Below are 15652 nucleotides of genomic sequence, written 5' to 3'. Positions count from 1 at the left end.
GGGTGTCTGTGCAGTTACAAAGTGATGTAGCCAAGCCAGGGTAGACCAAACTGCAGAGATTGAATCAATTCATGCTAAGGCTTTTTGTATGTCTTTTCTTAGCCTTAGGGTTGGAAGGGACCTCAAGAGGACATTTAGTCCCTCCCCCTTCTCAAAGCTAGTGTATGTGTTTACCTACAACATGGGATTTGTATCCATGCAGATTGTATTGCTTGTTTCTCTCTGTTACAAGAGAATTTTCTGTGGTTAGTTTCTATTAATTTATTTTGGTGAAGTGCTGCTTACTCTCTTCCCTTCCCCCTTCTCCCAATGTCTGCAGGCTTATCCATGCTTCATATGAAGCAAATAGATTAGAAGTTCAGTGTTTCTAAATGACTTTCAAGTCAGTTTCTAAAGCTAGTGTCAGATTTATTAAAAATATCTGCACAATACAGGTTGTTTCTTGTAAACCAAGATTGGTTTTGACAGTTTATGCAGTTTAAAGTTTCTGTCTGTAAAACCCTTGTCAAATAAAAAGCAGAAGAATAAAAAGTGCACCACTTTATAATCAGTACAGTACTTATGAACCTCAGCATACTGTGCCTTGAATTATATTTTTTTCCTTCTTTTTTATTTATTTATTTTTCTGGGGTTAAGTACTAAAGGATCAGGTCTCTCAGAAATGAACAAGCATAACTACACTTAATACTGATGGGAATTACATATGTGTTTTGAGGTTAGATTATAGCTGTAAGGTAAGCATGAGAAAAGATGCCTAGTCCTGGAGCCATTCAGAGAAAATTGAAAAATCATACAGACTGCATTAAACCTAAGGTTAAATTGCCAAAGATGCCCCTTTCCTACCTGTAATTTTTGGAGAGCTTGTGAAGCCTCAAGAAGTGGAACCAAGCTGCATATCAACTGATTTGCTTATAAGTAGCAAAGATTATATTTTTGTTTTCATTCTGTCATTCATTCAGTTTCTCTCAAGGAAAGGGAACTACTTTCTGGTGTGAGGTGATTCATTCTACACTCCAGCTGGGGAAATGCTGTATTTAGCAAACATTTCCTTGAAATAAGGAAAGATTGTGTTTAACACCTGAGGTAAGGTAATGAGCAACATGTATACAAAAACTTTTTAAACACAGATTGGGGAACCATAAAATGGGAAATTCAAAGATTGGGTTCTTTTATTAATATAATTACATATTTCTATCTAACTTCCTTTTGTCTGTCTTTTTAGTAAGCAAAAAGCGCATAGAATTCTATTATGATTCTCATTAAATTCGTAACACTAAAGTCTATGAATCTGTATAGAAGTTTATTAAAGAAGTTAGTAGATATTCCCTTTCATTTCATTGAAAGACAGGCTGGGCATATATTGGATGCTGTACGGTAGTAAATAATTATACATTGGACAGAGAAGAGACAAGATCTAAAATGCTTGGGTTTTTTCAGTCTCTAATTTAAAGTTTGCAGGCTTTACACATCTGAAGACTTTTTCTCTTCCTTTTCTCAAGAATACATATCTAGTAGTGCAGGTACTGAACCATTATTTTTGTTTGTTGAACTGCTTGTTTCGCATGGACAGATTGAAACACTAAAGAAGTCCTTGCCACAATAACAAGCTGTGCTGGATCATACCTGCTTTGGATCACCTGAAAAACACATTTGGTACCACTTTGGAAGCCATGTGTACTTATTTTAGAGCACAAGATATGGCTTTAGTTATCACATTGCTATTTTGACAACCCACACAGCAATATAGCAATATAAGTATTGAACAATTTTTCTCAGGGGTCTGAAAACTCAATTTCCTGAGATCAGAGATCTATTTTTTTCCCATGGGAGAAGGAAACATAAGTCTGTTTCCTCCATTATTAACATTTTGCCTAAGGGCAGGTTGAAACATAATTCCTATCATTTTTACCTCCTACTGCTCCACCAGGGAAACACAGTCCAAGTATATGTATGTGGCTCTTCTTTCATTTTGGTTCCCTGCTGTGGCAGCTGTATGACAGTGCAGTAGCAGGGGGCATGAAGGGAAAAACCTTGCAGAACCTATAGGCAACTCTTGTGATTTTGAATTTGACAGTGTTTTGTGGCCCTGTCATCTCTAATGGGGAGGGGGGAATTTATTTTTTTTTATTATTGTAACTCCCTACTTTAGATGCAGCAAGGGTAAAATTCCCCTGCTTCATTGCAAAAAGAAGCAAAAATGAAAGTAGTGTGTGGCTGTCTTTTGTTGGTTTTTTTTTACCTTTCCTCCAGAGAACCTCAGCTGTAAAACATACTCAGTTTCAAAATTAAAGTCAAATTATGTTTCTAGGAAGTTCTTGCCACTGAGACTTGGAACTGGAAGGAATAAAATTCCAGCGTTTGACCCTTAGAAATAATGAAGGAAAAGAAGACTTCTCTAGTTGATCCTAATCATGCTCAACTTTGTGGTGGTATGACTTGAAAATAAATATTGCCTCTTCCAAAAGAAAATAACTGTTAGGAGGAGTCTTCTGGCATTAAGGTGTGAACCAAATGAGTAAGTGGGGGATTATTCAGACATGATTTTTCTAAATCTTCCATGATGAGGCTACCCAGAACACCGCTCCTAGCCTCCCCTGTGCCATTTAGTAGTATGAGAAGACAGAGTTGGTGTTGCCTGAACAGCAACTCTTTTTATTACATAAATAAGTTTTCTAGCATGGTCACATTTGAAGATTAATCATTCCCAGCAGAGCTGAAAGAACTTGGAATTTCATTTTTCCAGAACTATTTCTTTTTCTGGACTAGAATGAAAACAAATATTGTGCAAAGAGTCCAAGAAACAGAAATTCCAAAAAATAATTCCAGACTTTAATTTCAGAATATATATATTCTGTAATATATATGTGTGTGTAATATATATATACACACACACACATTTTACATGCTAATGGCATGTCAGTAGCAGTAGTACATAATGCAATGTGTCATATTATGTTAAGTAATATTGTCAGGAAACCCTATGAGGCAGCCCAGTCCAGTTTAGTTGCCCTGTTGGCCAAACCTGCCAGAGGCTCTTAACTGACTGATGACCCAGCTGGCTATTGGTAGGACCTCCTAATTTGACTGTTGGAGAGAGCAGCCTCCCTATTTAAGTCTACCTGTGGCAGTAGACTGAAGGCCAACCCACAGCTCTACCTGGTCAATTGTCCGAGGCCTTTTTATATTGTTTCTAAGTGACTGCAGCAAGGGGTGATGGAGGAGAATGGCAGCATCCTGGTCATCTGGATCTGCATCCTCCTGGGGAGGAAGAGTAGTTGCCAACAGATGGTGGCAACTAGAGGAAGAACCATAGCAGAAGGTGAGCAACCCATGGTGAATGCATGACAGAATACAATTGGCAGACCGTGATTTTTCAGCTTATGGAGAATGAATTGTAGCAGGAGGACAGCAGATGGTGGGGATAGTGGACAGCAGCTTCTGATAGAAGCAATCCTAGGTACAGCAGAGGTGACTGAGACCACAGATATTTGATATGAGTTTCAGAGGTCCTGGGGGACAATAGGTGTGAGACAGGTAGGTGGGGGTGGGGGGGCCAGGGGAAGGGGGAATGTTGAACTGCTAATAGAGTGTAGATGATAAAATGCAGAGAAGTTACCTGGGATTATCAGATGTCAGGCAGGTTATAATGTGCCATAAATCCAATGTCTATATTTAGTCCGTGATTCTTTGTATCCAGTAGATTATGAATTGAAATTTGTGGGCTCATCTACGAAAGGTGTTTTGTTAATTCCCTTTGAGGATTAGAACTGAGAGCATGGTCGGAGGCAGCAGGGTAGGCCCTATGAGGAGAGGCTACAGGACCTGAACCTGTTCAGCCTCCACAAGAGAAGGTTGAGAGGGGATCTGGTGGCTGTCTATAAACTTACCAGGGGGGACCTGCGGGGAACAGGAGAGTCCCTGTTCCTCTGAGCACTACCAGGAGTAACAAGGAATAACGGCCACAAGATGACTGACAGTAGGTTCAGGCTAGGTATCAGGAGGCACTACTTCACAGTCAGGGCAGCTAGCATCTGGAACCAACTTCCAAGGGAAGTGGTACTCGCTCCTACCCTGGGGGTCCTCAAAAGGAGGCTAGACAATCACCTAGTCAAGGTCATTTGACCCCAGTACTCTTTCCTGCCCATGGCAAGGGGTCAGACCTGATGATCTGCTCAGGTCCCTTCTGACCCTACCAGCTATGAACTATGAGAGAGAGTATTGTCTTGTGAGAAGTGTGCACCCACAGGTAATTGGGTATTTTTGTCTTCGATGGATTTCTAGTGTACATTCATTTTGGTGCACAGTTGTTTGGTTTCCCCTACATATTTTCCATCAGGGCATTATGTGCACTGGATGAGATATATATTACATTTCTGGAGGTGCAGGGATATGGTGATGGTTCTGCTGTGGGGTGTAGCAATTGTGGGAGTAGTAGAGATCTGTTGGCAAGTTTTACATTTCTTGTCCTGGCATAGTCTGGGTCCATTTGGTGTATTTTGGGCCCTAGGAAGTTTGCTCTGGTGATGACCTTGGCAAGGTTTGGTGCTTGTTTAAGGCTTAGGATGGGTGGTTCTGGAAAGATGTCTTTAAGAATTGGGTCTTCTTCTAGTATGGGTTGCAATTGTTTGAGGATTTTCTGTATTGGTTCCAAGGAAGGATGGTATGTCATAACTAATAGTGTGAGATTCATGCAGATATTCTTTTTGTACTGCAGCAGTTCTTCACATTCAACGATGAAGGACCCAGGTAGGGTTGGTGTGGCTGGTGGGGGTTACCTGTATAATTGGGGTAGATAAAGAGGAGCTTGGATAGGGAGCTCAGGAAGGCTGCTTCATCACATTTTAAAAGAGTAAGTTTTAAAAGATGCTTGGGAGAAGGGGGGAAGTGGTGATTAGCATGAAGCCCAGAGCCCAGGTATGCTCTTGCATTGATTTTTGGTTTTATCTCAAATGATTTTAAACTGGTGAGGAAGGAGGTTTTACCAGTGGGTTTTACAGGCCATTTTATGTTAAAAGTGGAGGTGGGGGGCAAAGTGAAGCAGTATGAAAGAGTAGACCCTATGAAGATTAAACATGTGGTTGGAGGAGGAGGGTGTGCAAGGATTTGAGAGGATGGTATAGGGGTTGGCAGATTCTTAAAATCTGTTTTGAACCTTGGTGAGAATGGTGGCAACAGAAAGCAAGAGTTTTTAGTGGCAGAGGTACATAGAAGTATGAGGAGAATAAAGGAGTCTGGATGCCACAAAGAGGGCTTTGGAGGAGTGGTTTTTAACTAGAGAAAAAGAAAATAAGGTTTAGTGTGTGCCCCATGGGTGCTGAGGGGAGAAGGCTGGTCCCACTACTCCATCAGGGTAAAGAAGAGCAGAGCAGACCTGACTGCTGTGGTGGAGGAGGTCGGAACATGAATAGAAAGCCAAGAGGTGATGATGGAAGTGGCCTGAAAGATTTATGCTGTATTGTACCAGAGGGAAGTGGTAGAGGAACAATTGCAGAGATTTATGTGAAAAGTAGAGCTGAAGGTGAGGAAGGAAGATGTGGTAAAGATGGAGGAATGAGATGGTTTTAATGAACATGGGGGCATGTTTGAAGAATTTCAAAAAAAGGGTAAAATCCTGTAGCAGGATAGCATTGCCAACAGAAATTTTACCAAATGTTTTGGGCTTTGGTGTGGCCAGAACTGATTGAAGATTTTAAGGCGGTGCTGCAAAAGCACAGTGATGGTGGTGGTTCAAATGGGTGATAGGTCAGAATTGATGGTAGCCAAGGAAATTACAGCGTTGGAGGTTTTATTTGACAGGAGAGTGGGAGACTGGGAATGGGAAAAGATCTGGAAGAGAGTCCAACAGGTGCCAAGGCTGTTTTTGGGGAGAGTTTTATCATATAAGGGCAGTGTTAAAAGCTGTATTATTATTATCAAGTATTTTATATGCAGACATAGTATTTCTTTGTAATGTGGAAATGGCCTATGCAAATTCAAAGGGAGATCTATGCAGTTTTTTGGCAGGCCAAAAGAATGCAGTTGGCATGGTCAAAACATTTTAGAGAGAGGCTGGTAGCTGGGTGGAGATTCCCATTTGGCCTATTGGTGTACACAAAAAATAAGAAATATAAGCCTATTTGTCTACACAAACTATATGAGCACATACTGCCGAGTTGCAGTAGAAGGGGACATGAAGGCTGGGTGTGTTACTTGATATTTTTTAGGGTGACTTTTAAGGAAGTGAAAAAAGTAGATGGCTTTAAAAATGTTCAGTTTCCCAGCCATTGGTGTGGAGGCCCACAATCCATTATGCACAAAGGTTCTTAAGAAGGTGCCATCTTGAGGGGCTAGAACTAATACTGTTTTTTTATAAACCACAGAAAAATAATGGAAGCAGTGAGAGCAGGATGGATTAATTGAAATCAAGGCAATTTAAATCACAGATTTAAATAATGATTTTAATCAGAAAGCCAAAAGCCTGATTTAAATAGCTGATTTTTATCAACTGCCCCACTGTATAATTTTTGTTTGTTTTTTAAAAGAAATGTGTATTTTCATTCACTGCTATAACAATTCAAACATGTTTATTTATAACTAAATACACTTTTTACAGTAGATTGGTACAGTTCCTAGGTACATAAACATACATACATACACACATATATTCGGGCTGTCAGTTAATCCTAGTTGACCTATGCGATTAATGCAAAAACAAATTAACGTGTTCATATTTTTAATCATACACATCATTTTGACCCACAGAGCAGACCAGATCCTGACCAGCCAAAACTTGTGCACAGAGACCCTACCTTGGCCTGGTCCGGTGCCTGCTCCAGACTCACCCGCCCACGCTGCACAGTGGCAGCAGCTGGGCAGAAGGTGCTATTCAGCATGGGGGGAAAGCAGCCCCTCTCCCTCACCGCTGCCAGGCCCTTCTTGCTGCAGTGGCCCAGAGCCCATGCCCAAGTTGCCCTGTGGCTTCCCTCCTCTACTGTCACTGCTGCCTCCAGGCTGCCCAGTGGGATAGCAGTGGCAATGCAGAGAAGCTGCAGGGCAGCCTGGGTGTGGGCTCTGGCTGGCTGCAGCAAGAAGGGCCTGGCAGTGGTGAAAGGGAGGAGCTGCTTTTCTACCACACTGAGCAGCAGCTGCTGCCTGGCTGCCACCACTGCTCAGCATAGGCAGGTGAGTTTGGAGCAGGTGTGGGGCAGGCCAGGGCTGGGGCTGTTCACACAGGTTCCAACCGGTCTGCTCCGGCCAGGGTGAGTCCAGAGCAGGCACAGGGTGGGCCAGAGTCAGGGCTGGGGTTATGCGCTGCTGGTGGTGCCAGAGAGGAGCCGCAGGGAACACGGGCTCCAGGCTGTTGTGTGGAAGGGGTGCTGACTATTATTTAACTGTGCGCTTAAAATTGTGATTAATTGTGACTATTTTTTTTTAATCCTGCAATTAATTGCGATTTATTTTTAATTGTTTGTCAGCCCTGATATGTAATGTTGTTCATTAGATGATTAACTTTTTGCTCCTATCTGTATCAAGCTGCATTAAGATGATAACCTGAATTTAATTAAATGCACAAAACCAGCACTTCAAATTTATTAAAACCTTAATTGTTTTAAAATATAGAGAAATAGAGCTAGTAGGAACCTCTAGAGGTCATTTAGTCCAACCCCTACCTGAGGCAAGATCCTCCCTATCCAAACCGTTCTATAAAATCCATAATCTGAACTCTACAAAAAACTATTTTCAACCTGGACACAACAGAAGACGTAACACCCTAATCTGCCATGAGCAAAGCAGAACCACAGAAGTCAACATCCTTTTTCTATAAAAGGTTGTTAATATATGCTCAAGAGATTCAAGGTAGAAGACCATGCTCCCTGCTATAAAGGAAGACAAAAACCCCCACAGTCCATACCAATCTGACCATGGGGTAAAAATCCTTCCTGACCCCAAATATGGTGATCAGTCTGACCCTGAGCAGAGGGGCAAGACCCACTAGCCAAGAACCTCTGGATTTGGTCCCAGCATTGGCACACCCCAGTCAAAATCCCCAGCCTTTGCTGCAGCCAACACCCAGTACCTCTGGGGAAGTTTAAAAAAACTCTCCAGAGGCACATACAGCTGAAATGGGGGAAGGGGGAAATCAGCAAAACCTAGAAGCATGGGTAATATTCATAGTGGAACAAAGGCATGGCTATGCCTAAGTCATCTCTGACCAGTGGCTGTCCAACGTCTTTTTTAACACCTCCAGTGATGGAGAGTCCCCAACTTCCCTAGGTAGTCTATTCCACTGCCTCACTGCTCTAACATTGAAGAAGTTATTCTAGATATCCAACCTAAACCTACTGTGCTATAACTTTAAGCCTTTGCTCCATGTCCTCCTCTCTGCAGCAGGAGAGCTAAAGGTGCTTTCCTTCTGCTTTATGGCAGTTCTTAAAGTATTTGAAGACTGCTATCATGTTCCCTCTTAAGCAGCTTTTCTGGAAACTTCACATGTCTAGCTCCTTCAACCTCTCCTCATGTCTTTATAATTTTTGTTGCTTGGCCATGGACCCTCTCTAACTTCTCCATGTCCTTTTAAAAATATGGAGCCCAGAACTGTACACAGAACTCCACATGAGGCCTAACCAGTGCTGAGTAGAGAGGCACTGTCACCTCCTGTGTCTTGCACTTAATGTTTCTTTTGATGTATGCCAAGGTGGAAGGCACAGAACCTTCTGGCTTTTAAGAACCTGGTTTTTATTTGTGGAGGACAGTGGGACTCAGTTGTAATAGAATAAGGTAAAGGAATGGGGCTTTATAGATTTTTAAAAGGAAAAACAAAGTGTGCTATGTGAAATGTTGACTTTTAGAATGTCCACCAGGATGTGTGTTATGCTTTAATGTGTTTAATGTGATAAAGAATACAATTTTTAGGACTTCACATGTATATTTTACTGTGAATCAAGTCAATTAACCCTTTAAATCAGTTATTTAAAATCAGTGTAATTTTTACAGGGACATTCATCCTTGTAGCAGTGTGGGAGGAGGTAGAATTTAAGAGTGGGCCAAGTGGGGTGGTAAATGGGGGTGTACCCAGTATGGTGGTGCTCTGTGGAACAGAATCTGGTCATGGACAAACAGGATTATTGGCCTACTCATTTTTGTAGTACAGCTTTGCAGGTAAGATAAGGGGAACAATGCAGGGAGGGATCATAAGGAAATGGGACTAGAGTGAAGGGTTGGAAGAGGATGAAGAGAATGTGAAAGTTTAAAAAAGGGAGAAGAAAGAAACTGTTTGATACTTATATAATAAAAAAAACTAAACCAAAAAAAACCTCTCTGGATCTTGTCCTGTTTCATTACCTGGCTTCTGATTCTGTTCAGCTCTACTTCTTGGCTCTGGCTTTGGGACCTCTGCTCAGCTTTGGTAACTTTGTCCCTGACTTAGCCTGTCACCTGGACTCAGCCTCTGGAATTTCCCTCCGTGGGATTTCGTAATTTAGACTCTAGCTCCTGTCCTACTCCCCTCTTCACCTTATGTGGTGCTGGGTCCCTGATCTCTGATCTCTAGCCTTCCTTTAGTGGCCTGCCCACTAGGCAAGACTACCTATAATCTGGTCTTTACAGCTATCATATACCATACTATATTATAGCATAATATACATAATACTTAATATCAATAACATAAACATAGTGCTCAAAATATTAATTAAAGGCTTGCTAGTATAGACTGAAACACCTTTTCTAGGTCAGTGCATCTCCTGTTTGTGTAGAAATTAAGGCTTTTCATTTTGTATATTCAGATTATATCATAATATGTCAGTAATGGTACTTCATAATATAGAAATAAAAACAAATTACATTTCTAAATTAATATTGTATTTTGAAATGAAATTTCTTTTTTTTAATTGAAAGACAATTTTCGTTGAAGGAGAATTTATTTTTGCTAGATTTTTTGTTGCCATCATTATGAGTTGATGAACAATACTGGTTTTATTGAAACAACATATATTTTGAGACCAGCTCTACTTTTGATTTATCCCATACAGTATTTAAAATGGGTTGTAAAAGTGGGTGATTTACTTTTGCCCATACTACACTTTTGTTTGTACACATGTATCTGATATGGTACTAAACTGATGGAAAACAACAGGGCATGTAAATTAGTGAAAGAAGAGTTACTCATCTGTTCTCCACTGGTGGTATTAGATATTTTCCACCTTATTGGAGCCTCTGTCCTCACAGGAAGAGGTGAAATGGAAGGAGCTTTAGGTCTAAAGATATCCCATGAAAAGGCAAAAGAATTTCTGAAACCACAGTTGTTTCCTACCCAAATCCAAAGGGACATATGGGTACATTGAACATTTCAAATTACTGGGTAGCTTAATTCCAAGGGGCAAAAAACACCACAAAGAGACTCATTATAGGTTTGGACTCATAACTGCTGCTTTAACAGAACTGAGACATATTCAAAATAGAAAAGTCAGTACTGTGAAGTGTAACATGAAACTGGTGGTCTCTCTTATATTCACCTTCGGATTCTATGACTCTGAAACCTGGATGCTAAAGAAATGGGATGTTAAGATGCTTTCTTCTTTTGAAATGGATGCTATATAGACAACAAGAAACCCTAGACCTGTTATGGGGACAAGACTGTGAGGCAAACATAACCAGTAAGGGCCCTTTAAGAGCTGGGTTTTTGTGGCTCAGAGGAATGAGGGCTCAAGGGAGAAAGGACAGCTCTAAGGGCCACTAGGGAGAAGCTCCAGGTGGCAAGCAATGAAAGAAGAGACAAGGTTGTTGTAATAGCCAGTAGTCCTGCCCCAGGGGGACTGAACTAAGAAGACTGCAGCCAAAGGGCAGGCAGCCAAAGGGCTGCAGAGACTAGTAAAAAATCCCTGGGCTCAGACAAGGTGATAAGTCTGGCTGGCCGGAAAGAAAAGGGCTTGTGGGAATAAAAGTCTTGACATCAGGCTAGAGAAGGCAATCTAGCCCTGGCTGGAAGGAGGCAGAGCTCCCAGGCAGGCCACGGTGGTACCTGGAGATGCAGTAAAGGGAGCCCTGGTGTGTAAGGGTGGAGAAGTTTTTCTTTTTAATCTGAGCAGACCCAGAAGGAGGAAGATTTAAGTTCATATTGTTCTTGCTGTTGTGACAGCTGAGCCCTCACCTCTTTCCAGGCAGAAAAGGCCCAGACATTGTCAGAGGTGTGGGGAGCTACTGAGGCCAGGGGCTCCAGAACCCATACTGTGGAGGTTTAAATCCCCAGCTGTGCAGCTGCTGCTGAAAAACCGAAGTCAGAATACGGGGCTGTAGCAGGCTGACTGGCAGAGGCTTGTAGCAGACTGCACACATTCAGCTGTAACACTCTGCAGGTTTGCAAGGGTTACAGCCTAGCTGCAGTAGGCACTGATTGCTGGCTGCCCAGGAGAATTAGACCAGCTTCAGAGGATAAGTAGCTGGTCCATGGGAAGCTAAAAGGGCTCCCAGGGAAAGGAGCTGGGGAAGCCACGAGAGAGACAGAGGTCTGTGAGATAAGCCAGGCTAGTGGAAGTAGAACAGAGCCAGGCTTCCTTCTGGGGTCTGGGAAAAGACCCAGGGCCTGCCAGGGTGGAAGCAGTAGCACCATACCAGGGAACTCACATCAGAGGGAGAGAAGGAAATCTGCAGTGCTGGGAGAGCAGCAGGGAACCAGAATTACCTTCGCAGGGCCTGGGAAGAGACCCCAGGAATGTGAGTTAACCCTGTATGGACCAGGTTATGTCTGTATTATTGAGGACTGATTTATGTTCTAGTGTTCCTGTGAGGCAAGTGTGCCCAGGAAATAAAAACAATTATGTGAAGGTTTAAAAGGTTTTGAGCTAACTAACCCTAAACCTTCTAAAGGGGCCTTGGGCTGCAGTGTGCAGCCAGGGTAAGCAGGCCAAGACAGAGAGGGACAAGGTTGAGACAGAAATAAAGGGTTAAGCCAGGTGGCCCAAAAAAGAAATACCACTCCAAGGTTTGGGACACCTCCCAGAGGTTGGAGTAGTTATTTCATCAGGCATGGCAGGAGAGACAGCAGTCAGCACGAAACAGCTGGAGTGGGAAACTGGACCGGGAAGGTTAACTGGCTGCTGGGAATTGCTACCCGGCCCCCCCCACAACCTGGCCCCTTGCCTTCAGGACTAGTCCTGTCATAGTTTGCCATGCTTTGAATATGACTAACAAGGAAATAATTGCCTAGATTTACAATATCACTGGACTGGTACAAATTGAGTGGAGGAAGATTTTGGGCCAGGTGCCAGGAGTTGGGGGATGGGGCCTAAGAGAAATGACATCTGCTAATGTGACTACAAGAATGAACTGTTGTATAGGGCACTTCTCAAGACTGTGTGAAAATAATGAAATATGGTGGCATATGGATAGCCTCTGTTCTTTATTCATCAACTTACCCCCTTGGACCTCTTACTATATGATAGCTTTTTGGCCAGAGTGGCAAACTAGAGCTTTCCACAGATCATATTATTAAAGACACTACTACAGTCCATATATGTTGTTTAACATCTGTTGCATTACTGTAGTCCAAAAATAATGTTCTAGACTTCATCTGAGTGGCATCTCATTTGCTGTGCTGTAGCAGAACCTGGTCTACAGTGTCTGACTTTAAAATACATCTAAACAAATATACCCTTTGGTTCTGGAAAGGTACTGTTTGCAATTACTCTGGTTACCTAATACAGCTGTTCTTCCTGGTACACTGCCTTATTTGAACAGGAGGTCCTCTGGCAGTATTCCTTCTATATACAATTAACTCTTCTCCAGACAGAAAATGTAAATTTGCCTTATTGTGATTTGTCATGGCAAAAAGGGTATTTCTTAAAATTTAGGCTACCTAATGCATATGAGCTATCAAAACAAAGCACTTGAATAATTCACCATGATTGCCCTAAATCTGGATAGCAAATACTTACTGCTCACAAGTCTTAAAATTTTTTTGTCATGACAAGCTCTTTTGTTTTAAAAATCTAACAATTGGCAGAGCCCTACCAATTTGGTATGTATTTTCTAGACCTAGCTGAAGAGTGTACTGCACCAAAAAAATTCACTTTGTGGTTCCCCAGGCTTTGTCATGCCATATCTGCATACACCAAATTGAATGTCAAGCTAAAGAAGTTACTCTATAACATCTCAAATGTGTGAGATAAGGTATTTCCCTCCCTACTAATTATTGATCAGATTTGATGTACTCCTTCTGTTTGTTCTTATCACACTAATATAGCGTAGCACATCCAGTGTGGGGGTGGCAAAGTCAACCTCCTAGTGGCTTCCTGGATCCCACCTTGCTCACCCCTTCTGACCTGTCAGGGTCCTACCCTGTTGTCTTGTCTGCTGTGCTTTGATGTTATAATTGGGCATAGAGGCAGCCCCTAGAGGGCAAGGGTTGGGGGGAGGTATCACTTCAGGTCTTGGGTCTTCATCTGGGTCTACAGCCCCTGGCCTTGGCCCACTTTAGCTCCATCCAAGGTCCACTGCCCCAGGACCCTTGGCTCCACTCTTGGGCCTCTTGGGTCCAGTCTCACCCTTTGCAGGCTCTGGGCCCCAAAACCCAGTCTAGTTAAACTTTCACACTAACAAAAAGTATGAGCATCTGCTCCCAAACAAAAAGGTTCCCCCAACTCTGGGTCAATGCTACACGGTGGCATCCAGGTACAGCACCGGGTCCTGCCTGGTAATAGAGGGATTTCCTTGCAGCTTGTCTGTTGTCTGCAAGCCTTCCTCCTTGGCCAGTCAGGCCTCTCCGCTCCTTCCAGCCTGCAGGGCCAGACTGCTCACCCTACCTCAGGCCCTGGGCTTTATGCCTCTAAGCCCCTCCCTGACCCATTACTTCCACCCCAGGCCTGTCAAACACTGGCCATACTGTGTTGGCCACACCTGGGATGGGCAGCCACTTTAACAAAGGACCTTTTGCCCCTATCAGTTTCTTAAGGGAACTGGAGCTGGCCAGCTGATCTCTGGCTCCCTTTTTCCATTGCAGTGAGGAGCAACTGCCTGAGTTGAACTGTAGTTCAGGAGGCCGTTAATTGACTAATACAGTGAATAAATAAGACTAAACCTCAAAGCCAAATGTATATAGGATGCTAAAGAAGCATATGAATATATGAAGGGTGTGTGTTTGAATAAATAATATATATACATATATATACATACATTTTCATCTATTTTACATATATATGTGAAACTAATTCACAGAAAATGTACATGGAAAGATATGCAACGCTGTTTATAAGTTTGGTAGGTTCCAGATGTCATAGTGCACTATAAATAGTTTCCTCATGGGTTTCTTTACATAACTCTTAATTGGGCTGGCAGCCACAGATATGCTACTGAGTACATAGTCTCTTTGAAATGGAGTGTTCTCAGAGGAAAGCACAAAGTTATTCAAGGTGAGGGTAGGGTTGCATTTGAGAAAGTTGACTTGGTCTGTTTTTATTTCTGGAGGAGATGAATTCTAGGTATTCTGAAAGGAATGTTGATGTGTTTTGTTTTGTTTTTTTCCCAATTAAATGTAGCTTTGGTAACTGGAAAGAGTGCTCCATCTTCATCAGCACCATTCACCATTTTTCAAGGCTGGTAATCAAGTCATAAAAGAAATCAGAAATAAGTTTTTCTTTTCTTTCTTAATTTTTCTTTCTTAACCACTTGTACGTGATGAGCTATTAAGATTTAAAACAAGATTGGGATTGGAATTCCAAAGAACGGTACAAAAAGTCTTGAAGTTGCAAGCCACAACAAATACTGTAGGGCGTTTCAGAAACTAATGGCAAAACCATTCTGTGCCCAATGAGTAGGAAACTGCACAGCAGCAGGGAATATTCATGAGGGCATTGTCTAACAGACCCATGTAGAGAAAGGATGTGGTTCAGTAAGTGATCATTGCACACAGAATAGTTTTATTTCAAAAGTGTTTTTACTTTCTTAAATACATTGTTATCATATTTTCTTGCATGCAGTGTGCCCTAGAATATAATACAGACCTCACTTTTTTTTGAAAGGCAGAATGAAGGAAAAAAAAAATCTTTCCTCGTAATAAGCTACTGAGTAGCAGTAGCTGGAGGCCAAGCCTACTCAGTGTTCCGCTCCCTGTAAATTGCACGCAGATTTTACTCCCACTTTTGTCCAGTAAGGCAGAAACTTTTTCTGCCATATTTCTTGCGCTGCCATTTCCATCTGCTGGTTTTTGGAAGAAAGGTGCATACTTATATGAGAAAATATGGTGTTTTTATTACGAGTAACCTCTTAATGAATATGCCATATTTTCTCACATAAACATGTGCCTTTCCCCCAAAATACCATTGGGAATTGTCTGACCTAATCCATTCCTTAGCTGTGATGTCACTGTAAATTTAGAGATAGAAAACAAAAGCTTATGCAAGATTTCCCTTGCCCTTCTACCTGTAAATGCTAAATCAAATGAGTGCTAAGTGATTAGTCATGGATTTCATTGGTCTGTACAGTTTATTGTATTTGCTAGATTATTTTGTACTGGATATAGTAAGTACTGTGTCATTTAGAGACACTACGATAACTCAAAATATAGACAGTACTACTCTGTTGTGATATTAAGAGCAAATTATCAAGTACTTCAGTACTCAATGTGAATAATTTAATAGAATGAGATGACAGTTTTATTCACATTATTCAAAGTGGAATGAAA

At 41.9% G+C, this 15652-nt stretch overlaps 1 protein-coding gene across 1 annotated transcript in view; it reads left to right on the top strand.

Annotated features, from left to right (window-relative positions):
* Positions 1–1017: 1017 nt before the first annotated feature.
* EPHA6 (EPH receptor A6) overlaps positions 1018–15652 on the top strand; it is a 549557-nt gene continuing 534922 nt past the window's right edge. Inside the window, exon 1 of the mRNA XM_025198213.1 lies at positions 1018–1083. The gene's annotated coding sequence lies outside the window, so the exon portion shown is untranslated. The remainder of the gene's footprint in view (positions 1084–15652) is intronic.

Source organism: Alligator sinensis, unplaced genomic scaffold (genome assembly GCF_000455745.1).
Source record: "Alligator sinensis unplaced genomic scaffold, ASM45574v1 scaffold19_1, whole genome shotgun sequence".
NCBI lineage: Eukaryota > Metazoa > Chordata > Crocodylia > Alligatoridae > Alligator > Alligator sinensis.
Note: the sequence above shows the minus strand (reverse complement) of the source record. Positions and strands in the feature narration are given on the sequence as shown.